Source organism: Suncus etruscus, chromosome 12, assembly GCF_024139225.1.
Source record: "Suncus etruscus isolate mSunEtr1 chromosome 12, mSunEtr1.pri.cur, whole genome shotgun sequence".
Classification (NCBI taxonomy): Eukaryota; Metazoa; Chordata; class Mammalia; order Eulipotyphla; family Soricidae; genus Suncus; species Suncus etruscus.
The window spans coordinates 19,576,213-19,601,303 of record NC_064859.1 but is presented as its reverse complement, the minus strand read 5'-3'; the positions used below and the strand labels follow the sequence as shown (position 1 = coordinate 19,601,303).

At 39.2% G+C, this 25,091-nt stretch overlaps 1 protein-coding gene and 1 pseudogene across 1 annotated transcript in view; both read left to right on the top strand.

Annotated features, from left to right (window-relative positions):
* AFF3 (ALF transcription elongation factor 3) overlaps positions 1–25,091 on the top strand; it is a 478,778-nt gene that overhangs the window by 267,227 nt on the left and 186,460 nt on the right. The gene's annotated exons all lie outside the window — the stretch shown is intronic.
* On the top strand, positions 12,280–12,429 carry LOC126024878 (uncharacterized; annotated as a pseudogene).

The following is a 25,091-nucleotide window of genomic DNA, read 5'->3' as shown; positions in this document are numbered from 1 at the left end:
CTGAGCATAGAGTCAGGAGTAACCCCTGAGTGCTGCCAGGTGTGACCCAATAAAAAATTTTTTTTCATTCATTTAAACTTTTATTCAATTGTAAAACTGTTCATCCCTGTTCATTTATGCCTGGAAGTTGGTTTGCAAACATATAGTTATATTAGATATGCCTGTTATAGATGAGATTACCTAAGCAGAGTAATTTTTTTAAGTATGATAGATTACTAACTTCCTAAAGATTTCTTCGAAGAGCTCACAAAGGATTCAAAGTCCTGCCTATCTTCTGTCTCACAATGGTATTTTCACATCAAAATGCACTTGGTAAGTTGCTAGGAATAGCTGTCTTATTGGCAAAGGACACAGATCCCTTCCACTTAAATAGAAGTCCATTCTACAGAAAAACTCATCCAACTAAGGAGAGCAATGACTTGCTTACACATTTGCTTGAACTTGAAAGGATGAAGAATCTAAAGAGTGTGGTTCAAACTGATGATTCAAAAAAAAATTTTTGGCCTCCACACAATCTCTTTGCTTTTGTTTGTTTCTTTGTTTGTGTTTTTTTGGGGGGGTGGTTTTTGGGTTTGGGGTCACATCCAGTGGCGCTCAAGGGTTACTCTTGGTTCTGTGCTCAGAAATCGCTCCTGGCAGGTTCAGGGGATCATATAGGATGCCGGAAATTGAACCACCATCTGTCCTAGGTCAGCCACAAGCAAGGCAAACCCCTACCACCAGTGGTCCTCAAACTATGGCCTGCAGGCCACATATTGTATTTGTATCTGTTTTGTTTCTTCATTGCAAAATAAGATGTATGCAGTGTGCATAATAATTCGTTCATAAGTTTTGTTTTTACTATAGTCAGACCCTCCAATGGTCTGAGGGACAGTGAACTAGCCCCCTGTTTAAAAAGTTTGAGGACCCCTGCTACCACTGTGCTATCTCTCCAGCTCGCCACATGGTCTCGTAAAGCTTGTAAGGGAATGGGACTTGCTGTACCAGTACAAAAGGAATTGTTCTTTTCAGTCTTATTGTCTTTTTCAGTGGTATTAGATTTCTTACCATTGTCTTTTTTTAGTGGTACGTAGATTTCACTTTAATGAAATTTCTTTCATTTTAGTATTTTTGTACTATATGCAACAGTAGTCTTACTAAGCCGTTGAATAATTTACTAAAAGTCTAACTTTCTGAGAATCCTGACACATTAGCTATTTAAAGACATCTTGTAGACTTTCATATAGGAAACAAATTGCTGGTTCAATTGTAGTTAATGCCTCAAATTATTAGCATAAATAAATTGCAGAATTCCAGGGTCCAGAAATGAGTGAGAATTAGTTTTCTTTTTTTTTTAATTTGTCTGTAATTTTATATAATAATACAAAATAATAATATAATTATGTAATGGTATTTATGTTTACAAAAATAAATAGTAATTTAGTTACATTATTGTGCATATGGTAATCCATTTTTCCCAATACCATTTTTTATTAATTTTTTTATTTTTAATTATGAGAACAAGGATGCAAAGAAAGAGGACAAGGTAAAGTTACAGTGGAAGGACAATCACCCATAACATAATTCTCAGAAGTCCCCTTGCTGATATCTTAACTTTGAAATTCCAGCGAGAATTAGTTTTCTATATACAAAACATATCTTTATGGGAATTCAAAGACACCTTAAATTGTCATTTTTAAACTTAGATATCATCGCATCTGATTATAGCAACAGGTGAATTAGGAGTTTATAATAAACAATCACACATGCACATTCAAAACTATTTTTGAACTGATCTCTTCCTCTGCTTTTGGCAGCCAAATATGTGTTTAATCCAGGCTGGGTGTGTAGTTCTCACAGAGTAAGAGTTGCCCAGGGCTTGGCCATGGTGATGGGGTCGTATGGTGTGTCCCCATGACCTGTGCTCCATGAAGCTGCACAGCCACATTCAGAATGGGTGGGATCACACTTTAGGCTTACAATCAGTCCCATCCTGGCTTTCATGAGCAACAAAATTCTGAACATTCAGTAGCAGAGCATTCCAAATGGAACTAGGGTTCCGAGAAGGCACCCTCCCCCCATTCTTGGAGGAGAAAAGTATGAGAAAGCATCAAACCATCCTGCTCAAGAAGTAGGAATATGTGCTACTGAGCTTCATGTTTACCTGAAGAAGGACCAGGAACACTTGTTGTGGTCTAGACAGCTGTTCTCAAACCAAGGCTTTACCAGTCATGGCAGGGGTAGCAATGCCAGAGAAGCCAACTTCTGGTCATTCATTAAAGTGTGGCCATTCCATATTTAAGAATGGGTGGGCTTTCAACTTGGAAAGATCAAAAAGGTTTGTGTATTATTGGTGGGTGGTCATAGTCAATGGATGATAGAGCAATGGAAGTCTACTTAATGCCATGAATACTTAAATATGGTTGACTTGGTCTATTTTATGTTGTTGTCTATTATATGATCATAAAAAAGAAACCCATTCTCTAATTAATAAGAACTCAGTATATGCAGTTACAAAGCACATATTTCCATTCCCATTTCCTCCTCAAACCCTTTCTCTAAACTTCTTCCCCCAACCCGGATGAAATTTCAGTAGGTCCATGGCATTTCTGAACACTGTTTGCTGCCTGCAAAATTTTCCAATGTCTCTCACAGTAGGAAAAGCTGTCAATACTTATAGCACCCTATTTCAGAGTATCATCAAAGCTCTGACCTGTGTTTAATTATAAAAATTGTTTCTCCCATTTAGGTTTCCTGCTGGCTTGTCTAAGGAGGTGGAAGGGAGGGAGGCTGGCCCTTCTGCTTCGATGACTTTTCTTTCCACCTGCTTTTTGGTTCCTTTGGTAACAGAACTAGGAGAATAGAGGTGTGCTGAGGCAGTAAAAAGTTGGATTTAATGTGTGCTGGATATTAGCATTGGCTTTCTTAGAGACTGATGAGTCTTTGTGTGTGTGTGTGTGTGTGTGTGTGTGTGTGTGTGTGTGTGTGTGTGTGTGTGTGTGTGTGTGTGTGTGACAGTGCTCAGGGAGGGTGGAAACCCCCAAATTCTCATCTAGCAAGATCAGTGGTTCAATGCAAGGGACCAAAGTTGTGGTGCTGTGGGCCCTACAGTGCCAGGTATCACCACAACCCAGTAGTGCTCAGGGATGACTGTTTGGAGCCTGGGATGACCACATACAAACATCCACCCTAACTCATGCACTATCTGTCCAACATCCCCAGTTTGGGGAATCTATCCTCAGGAGGAAAGAGAATATTTTCTCCCTCATGGAATTCCTAAATAGCTTCATGAGGATTTTCCCCAACTGTCAGCATCCACATTGATATTGTTCTTTTCAGTCCTCACATGACTCTCGTCACTCCTTGTTTTTGTCCCAACTCAGCCTTTGCGCCCAGTGGTGGAATTTGTCTCTGCTTGCATCTGGAACCTGCATCCAGTCAAGTTTCTGTCCCAGCATCTTTCCTGCTTAGTCAGCTGTGGTTCTGCCTGTTGTTCAGGCCTGGTCAGACATCCCCAGGCTCCCAGAGCCACTATAAAGTCAAATGTGCATTTGATTTCTGTTAGGCTTTTAAAACTATATGAATTTCATACCCTGATGTGATTGTTTTGTTATGCGTATTGTGTTCATTGCCTATCTTGTGTTTGCATATGCATAGATATAATTTCTAGCATACACTTAAGAAAATACCTATAAAATTGTTATTTCTTTATATTTTGGTTTATTTGTGGGAGGAGGATTTGAACCACATCCAACAGTGCTTCGGGCCTACTTGGGAATGACTCCTGGCATTGCTTTGGGGACTATATGGATGCCAAGTATGGAATCTGAGTTGGTGAGGTACAAGGCAAACACCTAACTTCTTGCAGGCATATCTATATTTATAGTGTGTATGAGTATATTTGCATGTTTCTATGTGTTTCTAAAACCCTTCACTTAGACTAAAGGTGAGAAAGAAATACCTTCTTTGCCTTCACCCACCTCAGATGGGAGAGGGAAAATGTCACAGTTTCTCTGAAGAATTCTCTTCCTAGGAGGCTCAGAGAGTGCTGAGCATTGCCTTGCTACTGGATGTACCTCCTGTGACTCTTGCCATCTATTATTTGTTGTGAATCAGGAAACAAAAGAGACAGTGTTTCTGTCTCGTGTCCCATTGAGCAGTGTTCTATTTTCACATGAGGAGCCGCGTTTGATGGTGGTTACACTTAATAAGAATCCAAGGGTTCCCCTTGGATTCAATTCCCGATTCCTCTTTGAGAAAGCCACAGAAGGTTCTATCACAATTCTCCCTATCATGAGCTGATACATGATACATGCAGACGTGAAGTTGGACACTTGAGTATATTCATGTTCCTTCATTTTCTTTCCATCCTCCATCTTTCTCAGCTATTTTTGGATTTTGCCTTTTCCTTTTTAATCTTTGGTAACAGATAAGAGACCAACCTGGTCACTCATTGGAATTTCAAGCCTGCAGTCTACACAGTAGGTCTGAACAGCCCGATTAAACAGACCAGGCCTGGATCTGATTATATAACTTGCAGTAAGATCCACCAAATGACCAAATTAATCCTTATTTGGAAGAACTAGTTCTCTTTTTTAATTTAGGAAATGTCTTCTTTATGGTGTTGTTGCCCTACATTACTTAAAGAGCTATTTTTAGGAAAGTTTTGATTTCCTCTTTGATTTCATCTCGGACCCACTGGTTGTTCAGTAGCAGGCTGTTTAATTTCCAGTTGTTAAAAGTTTTTCTTCTGTGTCCCTTTGTAGTTCACATCTAATTTCAGAGCCTTGTAGTCAGTGAAGGTAGCCTGCAAAATTTCTATCTTCTTGATTTTATGGAGGTATGTTTTATGTGCCAGCATGTGGTCTATCCTGGAGAATGACCCATGTACATTGAAGAATGTATATCCAGGTTTCTGTGTGTGTGTGTGTGTGTGTGTGTGTGTGTGTGTGTGTGTGTGTATATATATATATATATATATATATATATATATATATATATATATATATATATACCATCTACTAGTCCTCTTTCTTCCATTTCTCTTTTCAGGGCTAATATATTTTTGTTGGGTTTCAGTCTGGTTGACCTATCAAGTGTTGACAGAGCCGTGTTGAGGTCTCCCACAATTATTGTGTTATTATTGATGTCCTCTTTCAAATTGGTCAATAATTGTATTAGATCATTTGCTGGTCTCTCATTGGGTACGTATATGTTTAGCAGTCAAAGAGCTATTTCTAAATATGTAATTTTGCTTTTGAATAAAACGAGTATAAGAACCTCTTTAGACAGATGGTGTCCTTTTTAAAATAAGTCCATCCAGTGTGAAGCGGATGGGTTGAATTCCCAGTGATGCTTCTATGGGCATCACCAGAATCACCCCCAGAAACACCCAGACTTCAGCAGCCAAGGACCACAGAACCCAGAGATTCACACTGGTGTTTCCTCACGTCCTTGACATGACACTGGATTTCAGCCTGGGGACAGGAATGAAGGGAAACACAGACTTAGAAACACATGTCAATATTCCCTGATTATCTTCTTCTATGAGGTCACACCCTTCATTTTGACACTTAATGAATAAAATGCCCATATTGCAAGAAATGGGATAATGAATTGTAAAAAGACATAATCAGCAATGACTAAATAATTAAGGGAATTGAAATGCAGAGTCATTTGGGAATACATTAATAATAACATGATTTGTTCCATATGCTAAAGAATTCTGTTTTCAGAAAATCAGGCACATCACACAGGGCTCTGCTGCAAAGGGGAGAAAAAAAATTAATGTTGACTAATAGGAACTGTAATTAGATGTTCTGCTTTGAAATAGCTGAATAAAAGATGAAATCATATAGAAAGTATATTTAGATACAAGTCAGAAAGTAAACTGATTATTATTCATAGCGCTGTTAATAGGAACTGTAATTTATGCATCTAGTGGGGATCGTGTTAGCCAATTAAGGAAGGGAGTCACACTCGGCTTCTCAGCATCCGTTTCCATTTCTGTATTTTCTTGTGAGCCCGTAACTATCTTTTCCCTTCTGTCTCACTGGCTGAGCTATCAAGTCCCGCCTCTTTCTGGGGTGCTCAAGGCTTTTATTTCCTCCCAGAGACTGCAGTGGCAGGCAAGGGTCCCTTTGGAGACTTGTGATACATTAGCAGATGGAGGGAACTTGCATCTTACCCTACTGTTGCTCCTTATTGATTCTTCAGAGTTTCGGAAGAAAAGCCCGGTGGGGGTTCTGAGGGAGCTAGAGTACAGTTTGGGAAATAGTCAGTAAAGACTGGCTGCTTTGCCCACCTACAAGGGCCCGCATTTCACTGGCCAGCAGCACATCTTTAGGGGTGAGAGCAAGAATCTTTCCTGTTATTGTTTCTGTTTTTAAAGGAGACCTCAGGAAAACCTAGCAATGTGTGCTCAAGTTTGTGAACTGAGTTTCTGACCTGAGTCTTCATTCAAGTAGGGTGGCATGGGAAAGGTCGAAGCATCTTGCCGTGGACAACAGGCCTGTGGGGTTTCTGTGAGACTCTTCGGGCTTCCTGGTTACATATTTGTATATGCCTGCTGCAAATTGGCATCTGGGGAACCTACCCCCTCCTGTCCTGCCCTTGCCTGTGTGTGTCTCTGTTCTCCACATGGGAGGAACCCTGGACTCTGCAGTTCTATAGATGTGGACTTTGTCTTCTTCAATAAGCACCTTGAGAGTCCTTCAGAAGTTAGAATAAGACATGTTATTCCTTCTCTCTGGGAAGTATGTTGCTCTGATGCCCCCAGGCCAGGCTTTGTCATGTGGGCAATAGAACACGCTGGACTGGCACTCTGCATTCTGTGATTGTTGTTCATTAGAAACATCCATCTCTGTCTCAGCTTACCCAGCTGTAAATCACAGATCATAATCTTTTACTCACCTGTCTGGCAAAGTAGTTATGAGGATATAATATGAAATATTTATGTCAGAGTGCCTTGGAAACGATAAGTCATGTAATAAATGTCAGGTTGTTTCTGTAGTTATTACTTTATGTATATATTATGTCCCAGAATGTAAAATGTTCAAGGCAACAGAAAGTCTTCACACAGATCCCTCAGCTACATCCAGAATTCAAAACCCATCATTGTTCTCAATAGATGTGGAATTCCTCAGACACACGCACACACTTGGGAAGAAAATGATATCCCTTTTGTGAGGGTACCTCCTAACTTCCAGAATGTCTCATTTATTATATCTATGTATATTTTATGCATACATATTTTAGAAAAGAGAAAGGGAGACCAAGTATTGGAATGGGGAAGAGTGTCAGGAGCTAAGTAACATGGGCTACCTATAAAAAGTGAGAAGATGAAAAGATGTTTCCAGAAAACCATCCTGCTGATGCAGTGATTTTAGTCCATACTGGACTTCTACAGAACTAACTCGAAGACCATCATCAGCCTGTGGGGTTTTTTGAGTTACTTTCAAGGGATTTGCTACAGAGCAACATATACACATTTTCACCAAAGTAGATAAGATTTTTCCAGATGCTCATTTTCAAAGACACCAGAGCCAAGACTGATTGTGGCCACAGTGATGTGGAGGATTGAAAATGAACTTAATGCCTTGTGCCTAGTGTCATCAAGGATCTGGACGAATCTCTTTGCTCCGATTAGCGTCAAGTTTATTGCTTTGTGCCCTGTCAGTTTGCTATAATTACTTGTTGACAGTCATTGTTTCATGGGTGAGGAAACAGGTATACTGAGGCTAGAGCAGCCAAGTACGAGAAGACACTTGTCCTTGGTCACCTAGCAACTGAAGAGATGCTCAGCTGTCTTGTAGCAGCCCTCATCAATAAGACCCTGCCCTTCCCACAAAGCACACAGAATACTTCAGCTTAGTTTCCCATGGTGGTAGATTTGTCTTCCTGCTCATCTCAGGCTGTTTTATAGGCTGCAGTATTGATTCAGACCCCAGAGAATCCTGAATAAATATCACCAGTCTATTACCCCCATTAAAGAAACCCAGAAATTGAAGAGTATTTAAGGTTGACTTTGTACATAATTATGGGGCACTTACTTTATTCCACCCTAGCATTGGGGTAGTGTTATTACTAAGAAAGACTTATTCCCCCAAACATTTTATATGAGACAGGATTCTTTGTCACAAAGGATGCCCACAACTCCTTTCTAGAGACTTCCAGAAGTAAATTACCTGTTCTGGAGACTGAGCTATCGTTCAGTGAGTAGGGCATTTGCCTTGTGCCCCAAACCAACCTGGCTTTGGTCCCCTGAGCACCACCATGAGTAATTCCTGAGTTTAGAGCCAGAAGTGAGCCCTCAGCATCACCAGGTATGGTTCCAAAACAAAACAAAAATATAAACATACATACATATATATATACATACATACATACATAAATATATATATATATATATGAAGTCCATAGCTCAACGAGGAACAATTTCACATATTAGCAAAGAAGATCCCTAAGTTAAGTTGTAGATGTATGCAGCTTAGCAGACTGGTTTACAAATAAAATCCAGAAAGCAGTAGGGTCATTCTAGAATGAGCTGCAAAGTTGCTCATTTAACTTCGTTTTTTGCCTTTGAGCAAATCAATCCCTTCCTTACCTCATTATGTACTAAATGACAACAATGCCAAAATATCCCACGAGATCATTTTTTGGTCTGGTTCTCTTGCCTTATCTGTGTGAATTCCTCGGCTGACTATTGAATTTTGAATTCTCCTATCCATGGAATAAACCTGTGAACTTAAATCAGAAACAGAAACTCCTCCCCTTTCAGCAGGGCTGGTTCAAGGAATAAGTCATTAAGGAAATCCAGTGTTTTGATGATCTGACAAAAGCCCATAATTGTTTAACATAGTGTATTATGGAAAATGAAAGCATTAATAGTCCCTGTAGAGATTGAGTTGGGGAAGACACATTCTGGGAAGGCCAAGACAGGCGGTTGTTTTTGGTTTTGAAAATAAGTTACTGACATTGCAAATCATTTGAATATCATGGTGCTAGGTAGCAAAGAGGAATATGATTATGACAAATGGGTCTGTTTTCTTGTTTGTTTTTTTTTTAAACTCACTTCTTAACTATGTTAAATTAGTCCTTTTATTGATCTCAGGCTCTTTCCTGAACATACTGGCAGAGACCTATTTATAATATAAGGCAGGAAGGTAGTCGGGAAAGAGACAACTTGGTGTTTGTAACTGAGATGGGGATACATACAGTAGTGCAGATCGTTAATTCTCGTGTTCATCACTCCATGTTTCTACAAAGGGACAGTCAAGTTCTTGGGTACTTGGCATTCCCGGTACTAGAGGAAATATGGGCAGTCTGTGCTGGTGAATCCAAGGAAAACCAGATGTATTTTCTAGAATATGCTTCCTGGGACTGATGATCCTAAGACTTCAAAACATGTCTCTGTTTTCTCTTTTCCTAAAATTCTAGTGATTCTTTTGTTTCTCAATCTGTGTTCCTGTTTCCTGGTGATGTGCTACATCTGCAACCATAGTCACTTTCAAACACTCAGGAGTGGTAATTAAAGGAAGTGGGAAGTGTAAGGAAATGTGCTTATTTAATTGCCGTGAAAGGGAACCATGCCTCTCTTCCACCAACTCTTCCCGTAGTCCCAAGACTCCCCACTAATGCACAGAAGCTTTATAACCCCAGTTCTCCTGATATGAGGGAGGGATTACATTCTCCATTTGAGGGAGGAAGATGGGGGTGGCTGAGCCCATGGCATTCTCTGACTGAGGTGGGTAGTGTTAAGTACTCACATACTGAGAGGCGATGAAGTGTGGGACGGTTCAAGGCTGCAAGGAACTGTATCCTGGAAAAGTGAATCAGCAGGACTGGAGACACAGGCTAAGGAACAGCAGTTGGGGTGACCCTGCATCCCACAGACTGGCTGGTTTGACTCATTCTGGAGGCTGTATGGAAGATCAGCTCTTCGGGGAAGCAGCCTTGTGCCTGTCCCCTTGATAAGGAGAGTCCTTTGGCAAAGGAATCTGACCTTATTCACAGGGACAAAGTGGGTGGGGGACATGTGGCCAGACTCTACCCAGGACCCCCCCCCATCTTACCAGATGTCACAGCAGCACATGGCCTTGAATTTTAATTCAGGTTTTATGCCATAGCAACAGCTAATTAAGTTGACCTTCTGACCTCACAGCCAAAACCGGGACTAAAGAATAGCATTAACAACTTGGGGCTTCTGTGGGGACCTCTCTACAAGTTATTAAAAAACTGAAGTGTCCAGGTGGGAATAAAATAGTTGGCCAGCATTCCTTCACCAAGCTATTTTCTTGTACATTTTCTATTTTATCCCCTTCTACCCAGGAATCTTTCTCCTTTTTGAGGAGATGAGAGCTAATCTGATAAAGCCAATTTGCATTCTTCAACTGAAAATCATTTCAGTTCATGAGCATGTCAACCTTGGCCTTTTACCAAACAGCCCTAGTGGTACTAGTCATAGTACACTGACAAAGCAAGGAATGCTGGGAGTTCAGCTGAGATTCCTACCTGTTTCACCTTTCCTTTACGGCTCAGCTGAACCTTGAAGTTTTATATATGATTTTAAAACCATGATCAACTCCATGACCCATGAGAAACTGAGATGTTTACATAATGTGACTATGTGTGTATTTCATTTTGTCAGACATCTCCTTCAGAAACAGTTTACTTCTATTGGAAAGATCGGCGCTCACATATGTAAGATGGTGCATTTTAAGTGTCCCCACATAAGGATTAAACATTCATCCTAGCACATGAACCCTGCTAGGGGGTGTGCTGAGCCCCAGCCTCTGACTCGTTCCCCAAGAAAGACACTGGGACTAAGGTTTGTGGCATTTGAGCTGAAGGAAGGAAGGCACAAGTGTGTGGGCACATGGAGAAGGAAGGAAACTCTCCATGCTGGGTTTAGGGGGTTGTCATATTGCCCGACTTCCCCACACTGTCTGTGATCTGTGCACCCCTCTGGGCACGGACTCTGGGCTGGCTATCTGTCTGCTCTGTCCCTGGAACATAGGCACAATCAGACTGCTCCCTCTCCCTCACTGTCACCCCTGTGCTCAAACACTGCTCCACAGAAAAGCAAACCAAAGCTCAACACATGTTGAGGGGAGGAATTAACAAATGGTTGGATATTAGGGTGATCAATGGTACCTTCGTGTGCTCAAACAGGCCTCTGTGGAAACCATCAGAGCTGGCAACAGCAGGTCTCCTTCATGTGAATGTGCTACACAACATGAAGGCTTTACTCTAACTGCTCTGCTGGTTTGTCCTGCCCATACTGTGAGGCATGTTCTTTTATTGTGTGTATGTGTGTTTTCCCTTATATATCAGGAATTAAGTTGTTATTTTAGAATAGTCCTCATGAATCTTGGAAAGTTAAATTGTTGGGTTCTGAAAGATAATTGTTGGTTACATGTGTTGTTAGGAGACACACATTCTGTTCCCATGAAAAGGGCAGGCAGTGTGTGTACATGTGTGTATGTGTGTGAGAGAGAAAGAGAGAGAGGCTTCTTAGGGCATTCAAAGAATCTCTGGGTACATTTCCTTCACTAGGAATTGTCCTCCTGAAACTCAGTTTCTATAGAAGCAGCACACACATTATTATGAAGTAAATGGGTAAGTGCTTTATTACAAAGTATATAAATAAGATTTCAGGACCAAAGAGAACCAGGATTTGTATTTTTGTTCTACATAGAAAACAAGTGTCATGTTGATTTGGATCAGAAAGCTCAGTAATTGATTACTAACCAGAGGATTATTTCCTTAGGCAGCAAATTATAATGTATCATTTTAAGTTCCCAAAAGCTGTTACTGCCCATATTCTTTCATATTGATTTGTGTTAAAGCAATATAAAGCCAGAGAGAACACTTCTTTTTATAACCTTTTTCTCCACCCAAGTTGAAATACTTTCATTATGCCACCAGTAGAAAGTTTCATTAAAAATGTATTCACAAGAAGCTGGAGAGATAGCACAGTGGTAGGGCATTTGCCTTGCATGCAGGTAACCCAGGATGGATGGTGGTTCAAATCCCGGCTTCCCATATGGTCCCCTGTGCCTGCCAGGAGTGATTTCTGAATGCAGAGCCAGGAGTAACCCCTAAGTACCACCAGTGTGGCCCCAAAACAAACAAATAATACATGAATAAACACATTTATTTAAAAATGTATTCACAGCCTGTGGTAAGAATTGGGAGGCCTTTTCTTTTCTTTTTTTTAATTTTTAATATATATATATGATATATATATTTATATAAATCCTTCACCAGTGCAACATTTCCATGACCAATATCCCAAGTGTCCTTCTTCCCCACCCCACACTGGCCTGTACTCTAGACACTGAGTTCATTACACTGACTGTATAGAAAGAGGAGGTACAGTAAATACACCCCATATACACCTCAACACAGGTCCTGAGCCTGGTCTGTATTGTAAATTGGGGGACAAAATAAAGCAAAACAAAACAAAATGAAGAACTAAATGTTGATTCATTACTCCCTCTAATCTTTATACTCCATTTAAATATTGCAAGTTTTTCATAATATATTCAGAATTACATTGTATTTCATTGCCATATCAAGCCTAGTCTTCTAGAATTCTTTGATTTTCATGACCTTGGATTTTAAAGATTATAATTCTATGACCCAAATTTAAAATAAGTAGCTTAACCTAAAGTCAATATTGTAATTTATTTTGTAGAGTGTCACTTACTTTGAATTTGTCTGGTTTTTAAGTGGATTTATTCAGTTATCAAAACTTTGGTATTTATAATATTGATAGAGTATTCATTTTATTTGATTATATAAAAGACATATGGTTCCATATAGTCACTAGTGATGTTAAACTTGAAGACTTGATTAAAGACATATCTTCTAGAAAAAAATAAAAATAAAAAATAAAAAATGTAGTCACTAAATTTAAATTAAGTGAGTAAAGGTGGATTTTTCTTAATGTGATATATATATATTTATTTTCATTTAAAATAACATTAACCTCTGTGACCAAACATAGACATTTTTTTTAAGGAAGGGCACACCTGACAGTGTTCAGGTCTTTCTCATGGCTCTGCACTTGGAAAATACTCCTGGTGCTTAGGGAACCATATAGGACAGCAGGGGTCAAACCCAGGTCATCAACGCACAAGGCATGAGCCCTACTTGCTATCTTATCTTTTCACCCCCAACCAAACATGGACTTTTGAGCAAAACGGGATATTCCATTTCTTGTCTTTGCATATGCAAAGAAAGCTGAGTCATAAACTTCATACTAGTAATAATATTATTTTGTTACATTAAGGCTACTTTAACAGATATAAGTTGATATATAGACATATGGGAAGAATGTGAAGAAAGTGGTACACTAACAATTGACAGATCTTCTGTTCTTTTAATGAGCACCCCACCCCTGTGAGAGTTTTCTGTTTATACTGCATTTAATGTGGAGATCAAGAGAGTAAAAACCCACAGAGAGATAGTGTAGGAGGGGCCAGAAAGATAGTATGGAGGTAAAGCGTTTGCCTTGCATGCAGAAGGATAATGGTTCGAATCCAGTCACCCCATGTGTGATCCCCCGAGCCTGTCAGGAGCGATTTCTGAGTGTAGAGCCATGAGTGACCTCTGAGCACTGCCAGGTGTGACCCAAAAACCAAATTAAGAAAAAGAGCAATGAATGTGGTTTGTGAATACCAAGGAAAAAAGTTGACCTCATACAAGTTAGACACTACCTGTTGTGCTATTGATTTGGACATTGGTGGTGGGAAAGTTGCACTGGTGAAGGGGAATGTTTATATGACTGAAACTAACACAATCATATTTGTAATCAAGATGTTTAAATAAACATATAAAATGGAAAAAAAAGAAAAAGAGCAATAGTGTAGGCATTAAGGTGACTTTATTGCATACAACTGAGTCCAGTTCAATACCTGGTACGACATAGTCCCTTGAGCATCAGTTGGTACAGCCCTGGAGGTCCCGGAGGACCATAGAGGTAGTCTCGGTTGGTCCATGGTGGCATCCTTCTCCAACCGACCCACACAGCCTGGCCCTGCTGGTTAAACATCACTTGGAGGACCTTCCTGGTCTCCTGCCTATTGCTTGGAAGGACCCTCATAATAAAATAAAAACCCATTAACAATTTTGTTCATATTCAGCACATTCTATGAAGTAACTGGCTACCGGATTTCCATTAAAATGATTTTCCACAGGCTTAGTAGCAAACTTTGGTAGTTATCTACTCATACATACATTATTCATTGAAAAAATTATTTCCATAACTTTTTTAACTTGGTAATTACATGTTTTAATTATGTAATTACACATTCTAATTATGCAGTTAAATCTGATTACGGCAATTATGTAATTATATGATAATTGATACATAATACACATGTAAAAACCTGTATAAGCATGTGTTTGACAAAGGAAATAGTTCTAAGGGAGATAGTTATGGGATGAGAGGTAAAACTATTGTCTTACAGAAAATAAAGGAACTCAGTTAATTAATGACTTGCAATAATATAAAGAGCCCACATACAATTATCTATAAGTATATAATTGTATGCTGTGCTGAGTTCATGGCTTCTACTTTTCCTATTAGGAATAAATGCCTAAACTGAACTGGAACTGGAATTCAGCAGCAACATGAGAACGAAGGAGAGATCCTAGTAGAATCAGATGCTAAAATACAGACAATGTTGGGAAAGAATTTACAGCAGAGCTGGCCCTGCCACCTACTTTTCCTCAGAGGAGAGAACATCTGTGCTTCCTGCTTTGGAAGGAGCTTGGTGCCCCTTGAAAAGGAGCCTTCTCCTGAGCCAGAGGTGGACTGGCCTAGGGGCATGCTCCCACCTTTTCCAATGAACAGCCATTGGTTTTACACTCAAAAGTAAATATCTGAGTCACTGAGTTCTGTGACAGTGAAGAGCAGGTCAGTGAAAATAGTGACAATGTCTTCTAGCATGTTTAGATAAAAGATTGGAGAAGAAAGCTCACCTATAATATTACAAGAAGTCATCAAGTTAAGATACTTCGAAACTTCTGAAAAGTTGGGCCCAGAGAGATAGCACAGCGGCGTTTGCCTTGCAAGCAGCCGATCCAGGACTAAAGGTGGTTGGTTCGAATCCCAGTGTCCCATATGGTCCCCCGTGCCTGCCAGGAGCTATTTCTGAGCAGACAGCCAGGAGTAACCCCTGAGCATCGCCAGGTGTGGCCCAAAAACCAAAAAAAAAAAAAGAAACTTCTGAAAAGTTTCTCAGATTTAGTTGTTCCATTTGATGACACAGGCAGTGCTGCTAGAAATTTACAGAAAGGGTTACATGTATGAAGTCTAAAGTTCATAGAATTGGAAAGAAACAAGTAGCATTGTTGCCTATCTTCATTGAACTATGATTTATATGCAATTAAACACATAAACTATCAGAATGGCAAGTTGATGCATTTTTTGATAGATAACCTTTGAAATCATTGCTACAATCAGAACTGTGAAAACTTCCCAGATTTTTTCTCTCTTACTGCTTTGTAATTCATCCCTCATACCCAAATACTTGCTTCTCCTGTCCCAAGTCACTAGTGACCAACTTCCTGTCACTATAGATGAGCTAGTACTATGTAATTGAGTCATATGTTATATACTGGTTCACTCTCAAGAGTTATTTGGAGAGTCTTCCTAGTTTCTGCTGGTATTGATGGTTCATTCAATTAAGTTCTTGCTGAGCAGTTTCATTTTGTAGGTATCCTAGAGTTGTCTTCTCCATCATTGTTATCATTGCTGGGTATTCCACAGCTGGCTTATCATTATTGGGTATTCCATACTGGCTTCTCTATCATTTACTCTTATCATTGTTGGATATCCCTGTTTTCTTCTCCATTCACTATTGTCCTTTTATGGTGCTGGGTCATTCTTGTATTGGAGTTGGAAGGTGACATGCCTGTACCCATAATAAATGCAGTATTGCCTGGATGGGGCATTACAAGGGCTCAGTCTCGGGATGTTGTGCACCTGAAGCACTTGACCACTGAGCTACAGCCCTGGGCACTAGAAATAATTTTTGAAGGGTACTCAGGTTGTTTCTCTGTGTTTGTGTGTGGTAGGAGTTATTTATAAACAAATATTTTATAAACAGTTTGCATTTGTTTGTAATACCCAAATAAAATCCTTTGTGTAGAATTATGTTTTCTTTTCTCTCAAGAATGTAGTCCATAGTTTTTAAAAGCTACCAAATTATTCTCTGAAGTATTCATTTTATTTTATAATCCTGTCTTCAAATTATGAACATCTTAGTCCCTCCATAGCCTCACCAGCACTTGGTGTTTTAAATTCTGAACATTTCAATGAAGGTGAGATGGTATCTCATTCTGCTTTAATTTGCATCACCTTATCTGAGCAAATTCTGCATCTTTTCCTGTACTTATTTTATTTGCACACACCTTCTACAGAAAGGAATCCTAAACTTTTCATAATTCTCTATTGATGTTTTGATGATTTTCACATGTAAATCTATAATATACTTGGCAGATTTTCTCTGTCAGTATAGACTTATTAAAGTCTCTTACCTGTGTCTTTCAATGGTAATATTTTTAGATAACACACAAATGAAAATTACTAATTTTTCTTTATGGATTCTATTTTTGTCATTAATATGAAATCTTTCCCTAGGGGCCAGAGAGTTAGTACAGAATTCAAAACACTTGCCTTGAAAGCATCCAACTCCATCAACCCATGGTACCCCATATAGCCTCCTGAACACCACCACTAGTGATCCCTGAGCATAGAGCTAGGAGTGAACCCTAAGCACAGAGCCAGGAGTAAGCGCTGAGCACAGAGCCAGGAGTAAGCTCTATGCATGCTGGATATGATCCAACCTACCCCCATAAAAAGGCTTAAGAAATAAATACTTGTCTACTACTAGCTGTTTTTCTGTTTTCGTGGAGAAATTTTTAAGTTCCAAGTTTTACATTTGGGTTCGGAACCATTTGAAATATGGTTGGAAGTTCCATTTAATGGGGGAAGGAGTTGAGCTGTACTTGAAGGATTGAGAGCTAATTCCTGGCTCTGTGCTTTGGGATTCCCCCAGCCATGATCAGGGGGCCAGGCACAGTATGGGGTATCAAACTGGGCACTACCTATTCCGCCCAGCTAGTTCAGTACTACTCTGTTCACTGAATTGCCTTTGCACTTGAAAATAAGTTGTCAATATAGTTTAGTTCTAGATTTTTTTCTTTGTTCCCATCAATCTTAACATCGATATTATAAAGTCTTGGTTACATTAGTTCTATAATTAGATTTTTAATCAGCGGTATTAAGGATGTCCCGGATGGGATTTGTTTCCTGTAGCTGTTATGAAGAACTGTGTTGATTCTATGTCTGGGATCCAGGGTTCAAGGCTGGACGGATAGTGTCTAATCACCTGAGGTCTAAGTTGGGTCCGCGTGACATATTTTCAAGGTGGGAGATATCCCTATATTGTAAACAAGTATGAGTTCTTATCTCTAGTAGATAAGAGCTCTTTTTTATATGTAAGAGTTCCCCTTTTTTTAGTGTGCCTTTGCAGGGAGAAATGGTGCTACTTTATATTGTCGGTGCATTTGGGGGTGGACAGAGAAGAAAACAGAAACGGGTCACACATCCAAACAAGAGAAAAATAGGAATAAAAGTATATGTGTTCACATATGTATATGAAGAACAAACATTTAAAAATAATGAATTAACAAAATAATTAAAGAAACCATGTGATGCACGAGACTACCTTACTTTTGGGGAAAAGCAGGTAAAGAGGTGGTGCTATACCAGTCTTATACTTATTTCCCCATTGTCTTTTGGGATTTTCTTGTGGTGTGTGGGTTCCCAGGCACCTTTCCATCACTCCCCCTGACTTCTTGAGATTGGCAAAGGAATTGCGGCAGGGAGGTCTTGTAAGAGTTCTTGCATTGGGGATACTTTTAGAGCTAAGTCCGGTTTCAAGTAACAGTCCACAGTAGGGGGATTTGGTAGGGAGGGCCGTGCAGCATGAGTCCGCAGGGGAGTTGGTTGCCTTTTCTTGTGGGGGGCAAGGTGTGGGTTTGACTGGATGTCCCTTCGCTTGGATGCTGGGTACTGGTTTGTTGGGGTAGGAGGTCAGTCTTGATGCCTAATGGATTAAGAACTAAGGATGAAGAGTTTTAATATGGTGGGAGGTCTGGATGTGATTGAGGGATGAAGGGATACTTGGATTTCCAAAGTGGGGAAAGGGGAAAGTATATGGAAGGGGTAGAAAAGAAGAAAAGAGAAAATACATTAGAAAGAAAGGGAAAAGAGAAAAGGAAAAAAGAAAAGAGAAGAAAAGAAAAAGAAAAAAGTAGTGAGAAGAGAGGAGAAAATAGCAAGGGAATGCTAGTTTGCTTGAATGTGTTCGATGAGTAGGGCCTGTAGTATAAGTCTGTAGTATAAGTCACAGTTGCTGCTTCGGTGGTCTGACTGGTCACATGCTTCAAATCCTAAAAGAAGGTATAACCTAGAGATAAAGTGTATGTTAAAGAGTTTTCTCGGGACATTCTCGTAGTGCAAGCTGGGTATGGTATCTCATGTGACTGAGTTCTGAGATGCCATCTTAGTTTGTCCACCCTTTGTATCCAAGAATGCCTGTGGACAGAAAAGCTGAGAGGTTATTTTAAAATATAGTAAGATTAAGGCATTAAGACATAGTGTTATGGAATGTTTCCTTTGGAGTTAATGATTTCCCATGGTATATTTTACCTGTGATCCTGTATAAGATCATTAAGGGATTATTATGGGCCTTTGTAGTAGAAGGCTGATTACTTACCTGTTCTCTCTATGCTGCTGTTTCTACTGTTGCTGGTTTCTTTGTGGTATAATGTATAGTCAAGAGTTTGTGTTGTTCCTTTTTCATGTGTTTTGGGTACTGCTCCCGAGTATACATTGAGTATTACCGTGTTTGGAGTTTCTACTCTGTTATTTGATGGTTGAGTATTAGTTGTATATAAGGTGTATGTTCTAGGTGCTTCAGAACAGTGCTATCATTCTGTGTTTATCTTTTGTTTTCTGACTTACTTTGTTTAACATAATATGTTCTAGTTCCATCCATGTTGCTTCAAAGTCTGTGATTGTATCATTTCTGACTGTCATGTAGTATTCCATTGTGTATAAATACCACATCTTAATGATCTATTCATCTGTTCTTGGACATCTAGGTTGGTTCCAAGTCTTGGCTATTACTGAGTACTGCGATAAATAGTGGGGTGCACACATAATTTGGAATGAATGTCCTTCCAACTTGGGGATATATACCTAGAAGAGCGATTGCTGGGTCAAATGGCAGCTCAATTCTGAGTTCTTTGAGCAATCTCCAGACTGTTCTCCATAGGTGTTGGACTAGAAGGCATTCCCACCAGCAGTGGATGAGAGTGCCTTTCATACCACATCCCCACCAACAGAGGTTATTCCCATTATTTTTGATGTGAGCCATCCTCACTGGTGTAAGGTGGTATCTCATTGTTGTCTTGATTTGGATCTCCCTGATGATGAGTGAAGGTGAGCATGTTTTCATGTGTTTGTTGGCCATCCTTCTGTCTTCCTCTGAGAAGTATCTATTCATTTCATCTCCCCACTTTTTATGGCTTTGTTTGGTTTTGGGGGGCTCAGTTTTCTGAGTGCTTTGTATGTTCTAGATATCAGCCCTTAATCTGATATGTCGAGTGAAAAGATTTTTTCCCATTCTGTTAACTGTCTTCTTGTGTTAAGTAGGGTTTCTTTTGCCATGCAGAAGCTTTTTAGTTTGATGTAGTCCCATTTGTTTATGTTTGACACTAAAGTTCTTGCCATTGGTGCTCCATCTTCGAAGACCTTTTTGATATATAGGTCTTCGAGTGTTCTGCCTATTTTATTCTCGATAAACTTTATAGATTCGGGTCTGATTTCAAGGTCTTTGATCCATTTTGAGTTGATTTTTGTATAAGGAGTGAGGTATGGGTCAACTTTCACTTTCATACATGTGGTTTTCCAGTTGTACCAACACCATTTGTTGAATAGACTTTCTTTGTTCCATTTCAAGTTCTTGCCTCTTTTATCAAATATTAGTTGGCTGTATATCTGGGGGTTTATGTCTGAGAATTCTGTTCTGACCCACTGATCTGAGGTCCTGTCTCTGTTCCAGTACCATGCTGTTTTGATCACTATGGCTTTATAGTATAGTTTCAAGTTAGGTAAGGAGATGCCACCCAGCTTCTTGTTTTTCAGTATGTATTTGGCTATCCTGGGTCTTTTGTGGTTCCAGATGAATTTTGTGATTGATTGTTCTAAGTCTTTCAAGAATGATGTTTGAATTTGAATAGGGATTGCATTAAATCTATATAGTAGTTTGGGTAGGATAGTCATTTTGACTATGTTAATTCTACCTATTCATGAGCATGGGATGTTCTTCCATTTCTTTAGATCCTCTTCAATTTCTTTCTGAAGTGTTTTGAAGTTTCCCTAGTATAGGTCTTTCACTTCCCTTGTAAGGCTGATTCCTAGGTACCTGATATTTTTTGATACTATTTTAAATGGAATTGTATTTTTAATCTCTCTCTCCTCGACTTCATTGTTTGTGTATAGAAATGCTACTGTCTTTTGTTATTGACTTTGTATCCAGCCACTTTGCTGTATTGGCTGATTGTTTCTAGGAGTTTTACTGTGGACTCTTTAGGGTTTTCGATGTATTTCATCATATCGTCTGCAAATAGAGATAGTTTGAGTTCCTCTTTCCCAATTTGGATTCCTTTGATTCCCTTCTCTTGTCTAAAAGTGGAGGGAGTGGACAGCCTTGCCTAGTTCCTGACCTTAGTGGGAATGCTTCTAGCTTCTCTCCATTAAGTATAATGTTGGCTGTAGGCTTTTCATAGATAGCTGTAACTATCTTGAGGAAGGTTCCTTCTAGTCCTATTTTGCTGAGTGTCTTTAACATGAAAGGGTGTTGGATTTTGTCAAACGCTTTCTCTGCATCGATTGATATGATCATGTGGTTTTTGTCTTTCTTGTTGTTGATGTGATGTATAATGTTGATTGATTTGCGTAAGTTGAACCAACCTTGACATCCTTAATACCGCTGAGCCACCAACAAGTGCCAGCTCTAATGTGATATCCTGACAACAAAGAAAATGGGAACAACTTGACCTAAGAACAGGTTATCCTACCTCACCAGCTAACGATAAGACAAAATCAGAAGACTTGTCACCCTTTGGTAGGTTCAAAAGCCAAGATCGCAATTTACAGATGAATGACTGCTAGAACCATGACTGGACTGAATATATCTTGAGGCCAGTAAAAAAGCCCTAGACTAGGGTTTGAACTACGACCCGCACAACAACCATGATCCCCAGTTCCAAAGGTCCGGCAGAGACAATCGCAACGGAATGGGGCTTCTGGAAACACAATGAAAGACGCTATCCTAGGTTCCATCCTAGGATCAGTGCAAAGACCAAGACCACCAACCACAGAAGAAGGATTAAAATGACACTGAGGGAACAGAACTTCTAGAACCACAAAGAAAGACTGCATCATAAGTACCACTCCTGGACCTGTGCAGATACTGAGATCTCTAGATACAGAGGTCTTATCTCATCACCCAGGACAGAGCAGAAGTTTTCCAAACACCACAAAAGCACCTCCGATAGAGTAAATGAACCTGAACTGAGTCTATAGTTAATCCCGTGACAATATACCCCAAGGGTGGAGAAACCCCATAGCGCTTAGGCCAAGTGAATTCCTTTTCGAATGACCTCAATATTTACTGTGCCAGTGCAGGAGGGGAAAAAAAGGCAAAAAGCACAAAACATCTTTTATCTTTTATATATTATTTTTTCTTCATTTATTATGATTATTATTTTTATTTTTATTTACCTACCTACTTTTTGTCGATTTCTTTGTTTTGGTGTGGTTATTGAAGTTTTGGTCCCCATTTATATTTATATTGGTTTTTTTTCTTTTTTTCTTTCTTTAGGTGCTCTGCCATGTTTTTTAACTGAAGACCATGGCTTTTTTGTGGTACCTGTCGTTAACACTAGAGTGGTCACTGGATATTTGACACTTCTTTTTGTACTGTTGGGGTGTTTCACCTTCTTTTTCTCCTTCATCTCTCAAACCGACGATGAGAGCCTCTAGAAGGATTCTGCCCATTTTCGGCATATTAGACTTTTACCCCCAGTTTATTACTTTTCTCTTCTTCAAATAAAACCACATAACTTGAACTATGTAGTCCCTCCTCCCAGGTAGAGAGGGAAATAAGGGAGGCACCAAGACCAAGACTACTAAGTAGTAAGCTAGGTACAGAGGGGACCACATATTCTAGCAGCCCCGGGGGTGAGGGAGGAGGATATGGGAGGTAGGACAAACACGGAGGTGTAGGGAGGACAAATCGGTGATGGGAACCCCCCCTGATTTTATGTAAATATGTACCTATAATATTATTGTCAACAATATGTAAACCACTATGATCAAAATAAAAATTATATTATTAAAAAAAGATTTTTAATCAGATAGTTTTAATTATCCAATTTTGTTCTTGATTTCTGTTATCTTGACACTTCTGCATTTCCATGTAGATTTTAAAATCCATTTGTCAATGTCATTTGAGGAGGAGTACATAACTGGTGATGCTGAGAGACTACCTCTAGATCAGAGCTTAGGGATCACCTCTGGCAGTGAACTGAGAAAGATACAATGTTGGAGATCAAGTCTGGGTTCACTGAATGCATAGCAAGTATCCCAGAATCTTAGTCTTTCTCCTAGTCCACCTTGCCAATTTCAGTTTGGAGTGGAACAATAGCACAGCATGGAAGGCATTTGCCTTACATGTGGCCAACCCAGGTTTGATCCCCAGAATCCTATATGGTTCCTCAAGGCCCTCTAGTGTGATTCCTGAGTACAGGACCAGTAGTAACCCTGAGCACTGCCAGATGTGGTCCTAAAACAAAACAAAACAGAAAAATACATGTGCTGGGATAGGGGGAACTTTTGAATCCACTAATCAACTTGGGTGTGACTGACATCTTGACAATACTGATTCTTCCAAACCATAAACAGTACATCTCTTCAAATATTTAAATCTCCTTTGGTTTCTCACTGCAATGTTTTGTGGTTTTCAGTTGTCTAAGATGCATAGATCTGGGGCCAGAGAGATAGTACTATAATTAAAGTACTTGCCTTGCATGCAGTTGACCCTGCTATTCAATGTTGACCTATTTAACTTGGTCCCATAAGATGTACTGGGATGTGACCCAGATAATCCCTGATGCACCAGAGGTCAGGGAGAGCACATCCTTGGGTTCTCTTTTTGAGCTCACATTGCCTGGAGGGGACCCTGAGCCTCCTGAGCATCACTTGGGACCCTTCCCCATTATAAGACATGCTTCTCTCAGATTTATCCAGCAAATCCTCTCTCTCTTTCTCTTTTCTCCTCTTCCTTCCTCTCCTGGCCCCCACTTCCTTCTTTTTGGGTCACACTACTAGGCTCTGCTCAGGGGTCCATCCTGCAGTGCTGAGGGGAACAAGTTGGGATAAGGAATTGAACCTAAATCAACTAGGCAAAACAGTTATTTTAATCCCTTTGCTAACTGTCCATCCCCTGCATTTGATATTTATAATATTACACACAGCATTTATTTATAATTTCAGTGTACTATTTATTGCTGCTAGATCATATGATTGTTGACTAAATATATTCAACTTATTTTTGCTTATTGATCTTATATTTTTAAGCTGAGTGAAGCCAGCTTACCTTTATAGGTTCAGTTGAGTTTTCCACACATTCCATTGGTCACATTGCTATTCAAGGCTGCTGCAATCTGTCTGATTTTATTCATTCATAATCTGTCACTTACTAAGGGAGGGATATTAGAATTTGACTCTAATTATGGGTTTCTCTGTTTCTCCTTGCATTATATCTGTTTTTACTCATACAGTTTTAAGCTGTTATTAGGTGGGTAGACATGCCATTGTTATGTCTAATTTGAGGACTGATTCCTTGAACATTGTCATACAAGTCTTTTACCCTGGTGCACTGAAGTATATATTTATAACAGAATACCTAGCTTTTCTTTGAGTAATATTACCATCTGTTTTATAATTTACTTTTACTGTATTTGGTGTTTTATATTTAATGCATTTTACATAAATAAAATAAGGAATGTTTAATTAGGTTTTAATGCAACTTCTCCAGTTTAATTCTGTGTCATTTCTGTCACTATATATTCAGTTTTTCTCATCTTTTTTCCCACTATCTCTTTTCTAAAATTAATTATATTTTATCTGAATATTCATCTCATAATTGTCATTTTCTCTTTTTATGGTTGTACTTTCCATTTCTACTACTTAAATTTTCTATACACCTATTAAGTCCCAGTGTTTTAGATGCTTAAATAGAATACCCATTTCATTTTTTCTTTTTGGCTAATTCTAAAATATTGCCCAATTTTTGGTTAGTTTTGTCACTGTGGGGCTCATTTTCTTGTTTGAATTTTTACAGGATCTAATAATCATTTGTTGAATGTAAAACCATAGAATTTTTACTTTTTGTTCTTTTATAAATCTTCTTGCACTTTGTTCTTTTGTTCAGTTAATTTATTTGGAAGCATTTTTGTCATTTGGTGGTCTTTTTTTATTAGGGTATTGCAGAGCAGTATTCAGTCTCTACTTAATTATTGCCCTCTACTGAGATATATTTCTTTCAAATGCTGTATCCAATTTCCCATTAATTATGAGATATTTTCAGGATAGCTATTGAGAACGATAATGGTTCCTGGCCTTGTGTTGGTATTTGCTATGTTCATTTCTAGCCTTTTTATATGATTCTTTTCTCAGCATTGATTTGTTTCTCCACATGGTTAAGCTACTGAGACTGGAATACTCTAGTACAGAGGCAAGGATCCTCTATAGCTCTTCAGGATTTTTTTCTGTGTAACAGCCAACCACTCTCTTACCAATTCTAGTCAAATTATTACCACCAGACACTTAAGTTCAGGGGCTCTCTGGATTCTACCTAAATTCATGCTTTCTTCAATACCATATTTTCCAGAACCTGCTACATAATTCTCTTTACACCACCAACTTGGGGATGGGGAGCTGGAGAGATAGCACAATGGGT